This window comes from Ceratotherium simum, chromosome 2 (assembly GCF_057802395.1).
Source record: "Ceratotherium simum simum isolate JZ-2026a chromosome 2, ASM5780239v1, whole genome shotgun sequence".
Lineage (NCBI taxonomy): Eukaryota > Metazoa > Chordata > Mammalia > Perissodactyla > Rhinocerotidae > Ceratotherium > Ceratotherium simum.
In genome coordinates, this window is record NC_141901.1 from 11,800,147 (window position 1) to 11,814,150 (window position 14,004).

The following is a 14,004-nucleotide window of genomic DNA, read 5'->3' on the forward strand; positions in this document are numbered from 1 at the left end:
AGACACTGTGCTGGGTACTGGAGTTCTGAAGATGAATAAGATATGATGTCTGATCTTGAGATTATAGACTACCAGGGGAAACAGACTTTTAATTAGAAAACTACTATATTATTATAAGAAACATATTATAAAGTTCAAAGGGGCAACTGAGGAAGCAAGAAAGGAGGTGATCCTCTACCTGGGAGAGATAAGAAAGGTTTCCTAGACAAGGCCACAAATGGAACATGGAAGAGTAACAGTTGAAATTCTTCAAGAGAAAAGATGGAGGATATTTTAGGCAAAGGGACACATCACGCAAATGCAATGAGTTTGGAAAAAAATGGTGTTTTGGGATGATGAGAAATTGTGAATCAGCTTGTATATTAGTTGATGAGAGGAGAACAGGTTGGGGCAAACATGTAAACTAATTCTTCCATACCAAAGTAAGGATTTTATTTATGGATAACAAGGAGTCAGTGGCAAGGAAAAGATAGGATTAATTTTTCTACTGGTGTTCTATTCCCTCAGTGATGTCTCACCCCCTCATCCCCAACCCTCAAGCACCTTGAGTCATCTTCTTTAATCCTATGCCCTAACAAAACTCTTCAATTGACATGTATTAAGTTAAGCAAGTGAAATTCCTGGAAAAAGCAAAAAAAAAATTAAGTTGTATGCTAGTAGGTGGGCGATAATTGTATCCTCAAACATAGTTCAAAAGTTGTTTTTTTGAAATGATTCTATTGAAACACCTTTAAACATATTTGTAATACGTGAGGCCAACTTTAACATTTTTAAAAGGAAACTGAACACAGAAAAAATACTGATTATTTAATAACCTACCTAACTGGACTCTCCTTCCAATGGCCTCTCATTACAATGTACTCTCCACACTGCTGTGAAAATATTCTCATGTGATAGTCTCATCCCCCCGTACAGTAGGCTTTAGGAGCTTACTAATGCCTACAGAAGAAAGCCCACACTTCTTTTTTTGGCATGGCATTCAAGACTGTATAATGCGGTACCTCTCCAGCCTCATTCCCCAAGAGAGTTCCTACCCCACCTTCTTATTTACACTATTCTCTTAGAAGTTTCCTAAACATCTATTGCAGTTTCCCGCGTCTACAGCTTTGTTTACACTGTTCTCCAGCCTGAAGGCAGTGTAGCAAAAGACTGTGGGTTTTAGAGCCAGACAGACCTGGATTCAAATTCCATCTCTACTACTCCGCATTTACTTGTGTAATCTTGGGTAAATCAGTTAACCTCTCTGAGCCTCAATTTCACTTGTAAACAGAGGTCAAGAGCACATACTTTAAAAGATTTATGGTGGTGAGTTTGAATTAAGATAGCACTTAGTATATAATGCCTGGTTGGTACCAAACAGATGCTGGTTTATGGTCTTCTATCCAGGCATCTCCTTTCCCTCTGTCTTAAGCCTTCTGAAACTCTTTATGTCTTTATGAAGCCCAGCACAAAAGCCAATATCTTTATAAAGCCTTCCATAATTCTCCCAATTAGAAGTAATCTCTTCCCTCTAGGGTCAATACTTTCAGGGGTAATTCTCTTATAAGGATTGCTTTCATTCAGGCTTATACCATAGTTATATGTTCATGAATGCTCATGTTTTCTAGGTTGTAAACCACCTAAATGCAGAGAATCTATTTTGTATATTGCAAAATTAACATCTGATGAATTAAAAACAAGTACAGTTGTCCAGCTATGTGGATTAGTGTATAAAACATAGATGACAATGACAGCGACATTTATTATTTATTGATTGATCATTTACCTTGAGTTTCCCACCTATCTCAATACTTTCCATATATTTTCTAATTTTATTCCACATTATGGGGAAGATATTATTATTCCGATTTCATAGAAGAAATTGAGGCACAGAAAAGTTAGTAATTTGCCCAAAGCCTCAGAGCTAATATTTAGTGGCAACAAGAAGCAAACCTGGCAACCTGACTCCCGTACTCTTAATCAGAATACTACCCAAGACAGAAGCTATAAATGACATGCCTCCTCCCACCCCTTAGATGTTTCAAAGCACTAAGTTCCTTCAAAATTTTATTGGGGGCGGGGGGGAGGGGAGGGGAAGCCTAGACATATGATCTTTAAGATTGAGTCTCCCTTTCAAGTAGTACAACACTATTAGTGATATGGCAAATGTAAAGCACACTGAAATAGTATTCACATTTGCCTTTTAAAAGCAAGAGCTGCAGCTGAGATGGCTAGTAAAAATTAATCTAAGTGCTCTGTCTTCATCAGTTTGTCCTACAAGCACTTACTTTTCTTCTTAAAGTGTCCATTTTCTTCTTAAAGTGTCCACTAAGTTAAAACTATACATCCATTTAACCTCTTTAGACAAGCACTTGATACAATGAAAATGGTAAGTCACTATGTACAACACACAGTATTTGCAAATACAACCCCCTAGAGGACATAGAACAGTGAGGAAGATGGCTGAATTTAATATTCTTCCTTAAATAAATATAAAGGAAGAACTATATAAAAATTTTAGGTAACCAGGCTTCAAACAAGAACAACTCACAATCTACATTATAGCTGTTATTCCTTAATATTCTCTCCATAGAGCCTCTTGTCTTATTCGGCATTCTCTTTTTTATGAACAAAGGTATCTTGTTTTCTCATTGCCAGAAAAGAGTGTTAATTTGGAGTGAGGACTGCAGTGTCACTGCAAATAAAAGACCACACGTAAGCTTTTTTCATACCAAGATTATAAACATAAAAGTAGGGCTTTTGCCTCATTTTTTCTCTCTTTGGGGGTGAGGTGGAAGGGTGGTAATATTTGTATTCAAAATGCATTCTGAAAATCACAATGGCTTTTCTCCTTATGTAGGAGTTCACAGACTCTGTGAACAGTCAAATCTGATTTTCACCCAGGATGCTGCAGCCTCAGAACACTGTCAAGCGAATTTGCCCTTTCAGCTTTTCTGTTTATGCATGATCTACAGCTGCCTTATGAACATCCTCTTCCACTCCCTTGAGATGAGATGCAAACAATATGCAGAGATTCTTAACAGTTCTTCTTCCATCAATGCTCTCTTAAGTGATACTATTCAATTGTCCAATTTCTTCACTCCTTTTTATTTCCTTCAAACCATCCCAAAGCCTTTTTATACTTCCCCATGGTATCCTCTGATTTAAATACAAAAGAGAGAAAATACTCAATTGAAGCGCTGACATTTCGTTGCTTCATCTTATTCAGCCATAGTGGCTTTCCTGACACGCAGACTCCTTCTTTTATTAAAACTACTTTATAGTAGATCTTCTCTTTGATCAAGTTTCTATTGTTTTTGGATCTCGGAGTAACAGGCATTTCATTTTTGTCTGGATTTGATTCATCAGGAGAGTCCCCCAATCTGACCAGAGTTTTCATTTACTTGAATATACACATAAAGCTTTGCTGTACATGAGCAGTATGTGAAAACCCATATAAAGATATTCAAACACTGGTCCCAAGATGATCTTATTTTATTTTATTTTTTTGTGAGGAAGATGGGCCCTGAGCTAACATCTGCCAATCCTCCTCTTTTTGCTGAGGAAGACTGGCCCTGGGCTAACATCCGTGCCCATCTTCCTCCACTTTATATGGGATGCCGCCACAGCATGGCTTGACAAGTGGTGCGTTGGTGCACACCCGGGATCCGAACTAGCGAACCCTGGGCCGCTGCAGCAGAGCACACGCACTTAACCGCTTGCGCCACCGGGCCAGCCCCCACCGCCCCAGATGATCTTTAAAGGTTTTAAATAAATGTCATTTGTAAGCCCAACAGCTTTTGTCCCTGATCTTTCTTTTAGCGTGTGGTTTTTCAGAACTGACTTGGTCAAAACATATGTAAATATGTCTAAGAAAGAATGAATACAAAACCACAACCTATCAATAAGAGGTCCTACTCTTTAAACTAAAATGTTATGATTAGCTTTCCCTGCATTCTATATCAGATCAAAGGCTGAATGAATTTGTTATTTGAACTGTGTTTGCAAGACAGACAATGAACGAACTTTGTGATCTAAGATTCTCATTTTACTATTGTCTCCCTGTCTCATTTTACTATCTTCCAGAGATAGTAAAAAAAAAACAAACTTCTATCATTATCACATAACCATTTGTTAAGCACTATAGGCCAGTTTCTGTGGTAAGGACTTTATACAAATTATTCCACTTAATCCACACAGGAATCTATTGAGGAAAATACTATTTTTATCCTCAGTTTACAAAGAAAAAACATGGTCTTAAAGAGACTTAACTTGTTCAAAGCCACAGCTATGGAATAGCAAAGCCACGAACCAACTTGTGAAGACTGACACAATACACCAATTGCTGGTTTGCAGCATACTGATCCAGTAAGCTTATCACATGCCTTGCCCAGATGTGAATCTGAATATATGGATCGACCTTTACTAATAGCCCTGGATTAGTTAAGTTAATGTAGCCCGTCAGAAAAATAATATTTCTGTATTCATTTCAATTCCTGGCTGTAGGTCCCTTAATCAAACAAACAATAACCTATTTTCAAAAACCATGAGAAACCTCAAAAACCAGTTAAGATGGAAGCAGAAGTAACTTCACTTGCTTGTCTATTAATAATCCAGTACACTTAATCAGCAGAGATATTAAACAAAATGGCAAGGAAAGCAATACTTGGAGTGCTGGTTTTACAGGTTGTATGGAGGGGAACGATCAGACTTAGCCAGCTGTCCTAAGCCAGACAGAGACCTCCATCTTTATGTAGGATCACTGCAATTTGTAGACAAAAGACATTTTTTTCATTTGTCCACATGGTTGGTTCCTGCAGGTTCCATTTTTGGTGTGCCTCATTATTAAGAAGCCTTTTCTTATCCAGTCTTTTCTATACCAACTTCCTGACTGCATCAAATTCTCACTTAAATACACTTTAATGCATTCAAATAAGCTGTAGGAAAAAAAAAAAACAAAAGATTCAGATAATAGAAAAAGAACCATTAAAAAGGCACATTTAGCATACAAAGTCAAAGTGATCTTAGAGAGAAAAGGTGTTATGTACATGTACAAGGGAAGGAGGATTGAGATGCTCAAAAATATCACATACATTCCCAATGCTTTCCAAAGCTTTCTCCCTTCTTACCAAGCAGCCATAATCAACTTAATTATCCTTGCTACACAGCACTCAAATATTATCTCCAGACACCTACAACTTCCATCACATGTCAACACCTCTAGACTATCGATACTTTCCTGAAGAAAGCTTGAGAACAGTGTGCTTGCAATGACATCTCTGACAAGGAAAAATGATTCTGTATTGCTGATTAATACTGAGGAGAACTTCTGAGCATGGAACTGTGCGTTTCTAAAGGTACTATTTGCAAAATTCCTCCAGAATATTCTGGCAAAGCTGTTTCAGGAGTTATGCACCATTTTAGGGATACCATGAAACACAGTAGAAACAACACTGAACTTATGACATGAAGACCTGGACCTGCATTTTGGTTCTGCCATAGTACTGCTTAACCCTCTCAGAGATTCAATTTCTTCAACTATAAAACAGATAATCTTAGGTACTTCACAGAATTTTTATGAAGACTCAAAGAAAACACAGTAAAGTATCTAACCAAAAGGAATTGGCATGTCATAGGCACCAAATAAGTGGCAGTTATTCTTATCAAAATACTATAACCTAAATTTCTTTACAAGTAAAAGGTAGTTCTTGAGTATGACTGTACTATTATATCATTCTAGTCACCATAGTTATGATCTTATAAAGTAGATTAAAAACATAAAGTAGGCTCTGGAGGTTAAGTAGACTTAAATTTTATCTATATCTAACTCTTTCCTAGAATACTAGGTAGCTCTTATTACGGCAGCTGCTGTTGATATTTTCTGCTCTCAAAGTAAAGCAAGGAATATAACTGGGACAACACTAATGAAGTACAAATAGAGAAGAATATACTTGAATGGCAGCTGGTAGAGTGCTTTCTACAGGTGCATCAGTAGCTGTGAGAAACCAGAAACCAAGGAGATAAAATGGTTAAGAGCGGAATAGAAAAGTAGGGATTGGGCTGGGAAAGGATGAGAGAATTCAGACAAGTTGGAGAGAGAGGATAAGATACAGAGGAACAAACATGAGGACAAGTTCAGAGTTAAGAATAGGAATAGTACAGGACAATGAAGAAACTTTCTTAGCAGATGTTTTGTGTCAGAAAATAGAAATAAGGTTGGACGAGTAGCATTATGCCAGATTCTTGAAAATCTTGAACGTAGGCAACTATCACCTAAGATCAACACATGAGGAAAGAGGAATAATCAAAGGAGTGAGAGAGAAGAGTGACCTTTAAAAATCACATCTATGATTACTCTACTTATTCTAAACGCTGATTTCCTAATTAATTACTACAAAATTTGAAATCTGAGCTACTTTTGAATCATTTCTCCTATTGTATTTTTTTCTATAATTGGAATTGGATTTTCTTAAGGATCATATTTACTAGTGAAAATAAAATACAATTTTTAAATTAGATAAAGTTATTTGAAGTGAAATAGATAAAATAATTGACAAGTTCAGGTAATATATTTATCAAATTTTCCCCTAATTTTTAATGATGGCCAAATATACAAGTTGGAGTGACGTAAATATTGAGTTTGAAAGAAACTTTTCTGAATGACCTAGGGTCAATTAAAGGTAATAAGCAATGTTAGACCCTATCTGAATTCCTCGGTGTAAAGATTAAGGACATTTGGTAGCAGTGTACAAAGGTAGACTGAAGGGGATATAAAGGTGTTGGAAGTAATCTATGGGGAGGTGGGGGTGGGAGGAGGAACAAGAATGAGGAGATGAAAAGCACGAATGAATGAAAAGAGACAAATATAGGAGATATTACAAAAAAACTATTATTACTGTTTGATGAATAATTAGAAGGAAGATAAAAAAGACATGCAACAATAATGATTTGGGAGTTTTAGGCTTAAATGACTTAGAAGAACAATAAAACCAAAAGTAAAAAAGGATGTTAATATGTCAAAGATTGAAAGGAAAAATCAAAGGAATAGTATTTCATAATAAATTTCTTTTGGTGGTACAGAATAAATTCCCAAAGAGCTCACTGTCTGATTTAAATTAACCTCACTTCTTTCTGTGGTCATTTAGGGTCTTTGAAACTTTAATTAGATAAAATTTATTCTGTTAATTCAACAAATACTTGTAAAACAAATAGGAAAAAAAGCTCAAAAACTGATATTTTATAGCACTTTATTACATATGAATCCCACGGGCATTGTGTTAAAAATGGAGGTTCTGGAGCTTCCGGGTTGGTGAACAAATCAAAGTGATGGGAAGGTGGCTTGCCCAGAGAGGGCGTGGAAGCCCCACACTCCACCATCCCCACCAGCATCTTTCCCTATGCATCTTTTCCATTTGGTTGTTCCTGAGTTGTATCCTTTATAATAAATTGGTAAACATTTGGTCAAATTTGGCTGATTAAACATCAGGATGCCTTTTGGGAGACAGATCTTTGACTCCAGCTTTAAGATCCTGATTTACTATAAGCACTACAAGAATGTTCTAGCCTTTATTTTTGCCATTGAGGAGATCAACAAGAACTCCAGCCTATTACCCAATGTTTCCCTTGGAGTTGGTCTTCACAACATCTTCCAAAGTGACCAACTTCCAAAAGGACCTTGCAGATCCTCCTTATGTGGCTCTTGGAAGGGCTTGAGATAGTACCTAACTACTCCTATGCAAGGAAGAACAGGTCTGTAGTGGCTATCGCTGGAAACACTTTTTTTTCCTTCCCAGATGGAAACACTATCGGATCTCTACAAATTTTCACAGGTGGGATCAAGACTGGATACAACAGGGAGAGGATCTTTGCTTCTCTCATGTAATCCTAGGCTATTTAATAAAATGAAAAAAGAGAACTCTGCATACCATAAAGAAACAACAACAACAACAAATGTTGGTTCCTGGGTCCCACCTTCAGAACTCTAACTTAATAAGTCTGGGGTTTAGAAATTTGCATTTTTAATACATATCCCAAGGAATTAGTAATTCCAAAGTAGGTGATCAGTAGACCATACTTTGAAAAACACTAGTATAGTTATTGGAAACTGTCTATAAATGTTGAACTCGGAGAAACGAGAAATCTGCATTTTCCTGCTTTTGGTCAGGGGGCTGGTGAGAGGGAAGTGGAGAGGAAAGATTTGTTTATTTTTTTTAAAAAATTACTGTGTGCCTATTTACCAGATCCCATGCAAGGCCAAGACAATACCAAGATAAATAAGAGTTTTTAACCTAAGAAAGCTTTTGAGTTTAGTGAGAATGATTATACATGTAAAGCTTATTTGTAATGCTTTTACAAATCTATATAAATTTACTTAGTTAAAAAAGATATTAAATTTAGTGCTGGAATTTGAATTATACAAGTGACTCACAGAAATTTAGTACAAAAGTTAACTTCACAAATGGAAATGTATGAGAATTTAAAATAAGTAAAATAGAATGGGAAGCTGAGAACTGGGTTGTTACTGTACTAGTGTAGTTTACATTTACTAGTAAATGTCCTATTCTTCTCTTTACTTTCATCCTCCCATTCTCATATTTTAAACTAGTACATAACAAAGTAAAATACATGAAAACAGCACAACTTCAAAGAATGCAGTTTTGAACTCTTTGCCTACATTTTCAAGTCACATTATACCCTCAAAGGATAAAATAAAACTGAGGTAAAGAGTGGGTTAACACAATGAAAATTAATTCGGAAAATGTTGACTTTTACAGTATGTGGAGCCATAAGTTTGTGAACATTACATATTTTTTAATATTTACTGTTTATGAGGTGACAGGAAGAAGAAATGAGAGCTGTTCTTACAGGACAACTTTGTAAGATTTAGAGTTATGGAAAAATATAATGGGCTTCCTTGTGAAGCAGGAGCTCCCTGTCACTAGACGTATTCAAATGTATGAAGGATACCCCCATCAGATATATATATCATTTCTATGAAGGGCAAAACGTAAGACTAGAACAATCTAAGGGTAGTAATCTAGTCGATGAATACTCTGCTATTTTTGTAGCTACAAAACTCAGCATTGTACTTAAAGGGCCTCGAGTCTAATGGCATTACAATATGTAACAAACAGAAGTGCATGAAAGGATATCTGGGCACAGGGTGCAGCAAGGTCAAAGGCACAAAGGTAAAACAACAACAAAAACCATCATGGGGTGTTTGAGGATCTATAAGTAGTTCAATGTTGCTAGAGTGTAAAATGTGCCTATGCAAGTGGGAGGTGACCAGGCTGCAGAGGTAGGTGGTGGTCTAACAAAGGGGGAGGGAGGTTAAATATCACATAAAGAAGCTTAGATTTTATTCTGTAACCACTGAGACACTCCTGAAGGATTTTAACAGTGCTAGTAAATGAACCTAGAACTATTAAGAAGTAATGGCAGGGAATGATGAAAACCTGAATTAGCAGTGAGTGGCAGAGTAGCAGGGGTAGAAATAAATGATGGATTCAAGATATATTAAAAAGAAAATGATCAGATTTATGCTTAGATACATACCAAACTTGATTTTACATTTGTAAGCATCCTTTAATGGAGTCTTTACAGGCTTTAATAGTCAAAACTTTGTACTTAAATAAATTTGATTTTAAATTCACAGAATGCCAAAGAATAGGACCGTGTTTAATAAAATTTAAAAAAATTAACATTTTCCATGTTATAATAAATATTATAAAAAATCATAGCAATAGTGTATATTGTTTGAATTTCTACAGTAGTCCCCTTAGTTCATAAGTAGAATACCAAATTGGCATAAATGTATCTTGACACCTGTCAACTGCATGTAAGATAGTCTGGCAAATTTTTATAGAAACATTCCTTATTTGAGCCTAAATAATTAAACATTTCTTAATGGTTAAGATCATGTCACATCAAAACTTCTGGATAGCCTAAATATTTGCCCCACATTTTTAAAATTCTTGCCCCTGGCTAAATTTGTATTAAGACTTTCATTAGAAAACAAATTTCAAGTAGACGATTTCATTGCTACTACCAATTCAGAGACTGGATTATCTTTTGCAATTGAGATTACTTTTGTCACTAGATTGAACGATTACACTCTCAATCTAGTCGTATGGGGGGGTGGTTACAGATGGATACATATTATAAGCCATATTTTGAAAAAGGTAATCATCCCGAAAATATTATAAGAAATAAAATATTATTTACTATTAATACAGTTCTGAAATATGCTGACAACACAAATTTAAACAGCAAAAAATAAGTCTAAGATAATTAAAAGTGATTATTAAAAACCCCTTATATTCATATCTGTAGAAGTAATATGAGTGTTAAGAACTAGAAAGCTGAGCTTATAGAAGGAAAAAGCTGGAAAGAGCAATGCTCCTATGCTTACAGTAAGAAAAAAGCTGGACAACTGTAAATTGAAGACATTTCTTGAGCCTATTAAAGAACTGAGTCACCAGTAAAACAACTTAAAATCAGGAGAAACTGGCGCCTGCAGCGAGAAACAACACCAGAGTATTTGCTTACCTGACACAGCAACAGCTGGATAAGCCAGTAGAAAGATTAAGCTGAAGTTTAACAAAATGCTACAGGAAGGCCAGCACAAGAGTGTGAGGTCCCGACAGCCGTAAACATTGAGGGTATGGAAGGAGCAGCCTTTTGCAAACTTTTCCTCCATAAACCCCATCAAGAAAAATTAGAGAGAATCTTGAGAAAACTTCTCATGTGGTGCTAGCTGGAGGAAGGAAACAGCAACCACTCCCTAAACATCACCCAGATGCACATCCACTATGTCTCCTACAGAACAAAAGGATTAGTCTGTAGAGGAAAGGGAGGGGCAGAAATATTATAGCCTGAGGGCACTGGTGGAAACCTACTACAGCTGGGGGAGAGGAACAGGAAATAAAAAAGCTTTACTGTTGGTGGAGCAGAAGCACCACAGGCTGGGCCCAGCATTACATTTGGAAGAAGGGCAGAAACAACTGTGAAGTACACCCCCCCAAGACCTAGGTTCACAGTACCTCAGACTGAGGATTAATCAGAACATCAGAGAACATCCCCCCTCCCATAATTACCCCTACCACATAAACAAGCACTGAGAAAAAAACCCAAAGGAATATAGGAAGGATTGCTGCAAGATACAGATTCCTTCTGGGAAACAGTGCAAAGGGAAGACTGAAAACCCAACAGAGAGAACACATTGTGAAAATTCCTTTGTCAGAGGAATTTTCTCAATGTTCTTAGCCAACACTCTAAACACAAAGTATTACTAGAAAAAAATGGAAACTAGTGGCATACTGAAGATAATCATAGCAACAACAAACTTCAAAACAACATAAATCATGACTAAATTAACACAACCCCCACAGTGAAAGTCTGGAAGAATGAAAAGCATGCTCGTCTTGAAACATAAAAAATATTTACCTCAGTATCAACTGTTCCATACAATATGTTTGGCTTTCAACCAAAAATTACAAGGCACTCAAGGAAAAACACAGTCTGAGAAGTCAAAGCTATCACCAAACCAGGCTCAGGTATGACACAGATGTTGCAACTATTTGAAATAAAATAACTATGATTAATGCGTTAAGAGTCTAATGAAAAAGGTAGAAAAAATATACTACCAGATAAGTAATTTTAGCAAAAAGATTTAAACTATGAGAAGGAATCTAATAGAAATGCTAGAAATCACAAACATATTAACAGAGTAAACAACGCCTTTAACGATATGATCAGCAGACTTGACAGAGCTGAGGGAAGAATAAGTGAACCTGAAGACAGGACAACAGAAATTATCCAAAGAGAAGTAAGAGTGAAAAAAGGAAAACAAAACAGAACAAGATAGATTAACCAAGAGCCATGGGACAATATCAAGTAGGCTAACATATACATAATAATCAGAATTCTAGAAGTGAGAATGAGGCAGATGAAATATTTGAAGAAATAATGACCAAGAATTTTCTAAAATTAATGACAGAGATCAAACCCATATCCAAGGACAAGCACCATTAAAACCTATACTTCAACATATCATAAACAAACTTGAAAATCAAAGACAAAGAGAAAATTTTGAAGGGAGCCAGAGGAAAAAAAGGACACATTACCTACAGAGGAATAAAGATAGGAATTACAGCAGATTTCTCATGAGAAACCATATAATCAAGAAGACAATAGTGCAACATCTTTAAAAAGCAGAAAGAAAAAAAAAAGCTGTCAATCCAGAGTTCACTACTCAATGAAAATATCTTTCAAAATTGAAAGATAAATAAAGATTTTCTCAGACAAACAAAAACTGAGGGGAATTCACTGTCACAAGATTTACTCTGCAAGAAATAAAGTTCTTTATGTAGAAGGAATATGATGCAGGTCAGAAATCTGGACTTATACAAATAAATGAAGAGCATCGGAAATAAATTAAGGTAAAATAACATTCACGTTTTCTTATTTTTAATTGTATTAAACGATACTACCAAAAAATAGTAACATTGCATTGTGTTTACAGCATGTGTAAAAGTCAAATACATGAAAACAATAGCACAAAGGATAACATGAAGTAACTGGAAATATAGTGTTATAAGGTTCTTATACGTTTGAAGTAGTATAATATTATTTGAAGATAGACTGAGGTTATTTTAAAAGGTATATTGTAAACTTCAGGACAACCACCAAAAGAAATTTTAAAGAAAGGTATAATTAATAAATCCATAGAGGTTATAAAAAGGAATCAAAAAGAATGTTCAATTAAATCCAGAGAAGGAAGAAAAGGTGGAAAAAAAGAAAGAAATGAAAAAAATAAGTAGGAGGCAGGAAAATGATAGATTTTAATCAAAACATACCAATAATCAGGGCTGGCCTGGTGGCACAAGCAGTTAAGTGCATGCACTCCACTGCGGCGGCCCACGGTTCACTGGTTTGGATCCTGGGCGCGCGCTGACGCAGTGCTTGGCAAGCCATGCTGTGCCGGCGTCCCATATAAAGTGGAGGAAGATGGGCACGGATGTTAGCTCAAGGCCAGTCTTCCTCAGCAAAAAATGAGGAGGATTGGCAGATGTTAGCTCAGGGCCGATCTTCCTCAAAAAACAAAAACAAAAACACACAATAATCATACATTAGTTAAAAGGCAGAGATCTACAATTGGGTAATAAGACCAAGACCGAAACTACACCTATCTAAAAGAAATCCACTTCTAAGATAAACATATAGATAATTAAAAGTAAAAGGATGGAGAAAGTTGTATCATGCAAATACTAACCAAAAGAAAGCTGCTAGCTATATTAATTTCAGAGAAAGTAGACTTAAGAACAAGGAATATTTTCAGAGATAAAGAGGGACTTTACCTTATGATAAAGGGGTTATTTCCCCCCAAGAAGACAAGGCAATCCTAAATGTATGCACCTAATGATAGTACACTGAAACATTTTTGCAAAAACTGATAGATCTAAGAGGAGAAATAGAAAATTCACAATTAGAGGTAGAGACTTCAATAGTCCTCTCAATAACTGATGGAAGAAGCAGGGAGAAAATCAGTAAGGGTGGTTAATAGATGTCATATATACGACAATTACAGCACAAAAATGGCAGAAGGAAAGGTAGCTATATTGGATCAGAGTTTCTATATTTTACTGGGATTGTATTAGTATTAATCTGAAGTAAACTATGATAAGTTAAGATGCAAACTGTAATTCCTACAGCAACCACTAAAAAAATTAAAAACAAATAGTAAAAAAAAAAAAATCAACAATGACATAAAAAAGACACATTGAAAAGTATACAACAAAGCACTCAAATATGAACAGAAAAACAAAAAGACAGGAAACATTTAGAAAACAAAGGTAAAAATGGCAAATGTTAATAAAACCAGATCAATATTTACATTAAAAGCAAATGGTCTAAACACTCCAATCAAAAGGCAAAGATTGTAAAAATCAATAAAAAAACATTCAAACATATGCCAATTATTAGAGATACACCTTACATTCAAAAACATAAAGAGGTTGAAATTGA

General features: G+C 35.7%; 1 protein-coding gene and 1 non-coding gene across 4 annotated transcripts in view; both read right to left on the reverse strand.

Moving 5' to 3' along the window:
- The window catches only part of COP1 (COP1 E3 ubiquitin ligase), a 239,848-nt gene that overhangs the window by 20,155 nt on the left and 205,689 nt on the right, over window positions 1-14,004 (reverse strand). The window lies entirely within an intron of this gene.
- LOC147917757 (small Cajal body-specific RNA 3) lies at window positions 4,666-4,807 on the reverse strand. The gene has a single exon (XR_015549278.1).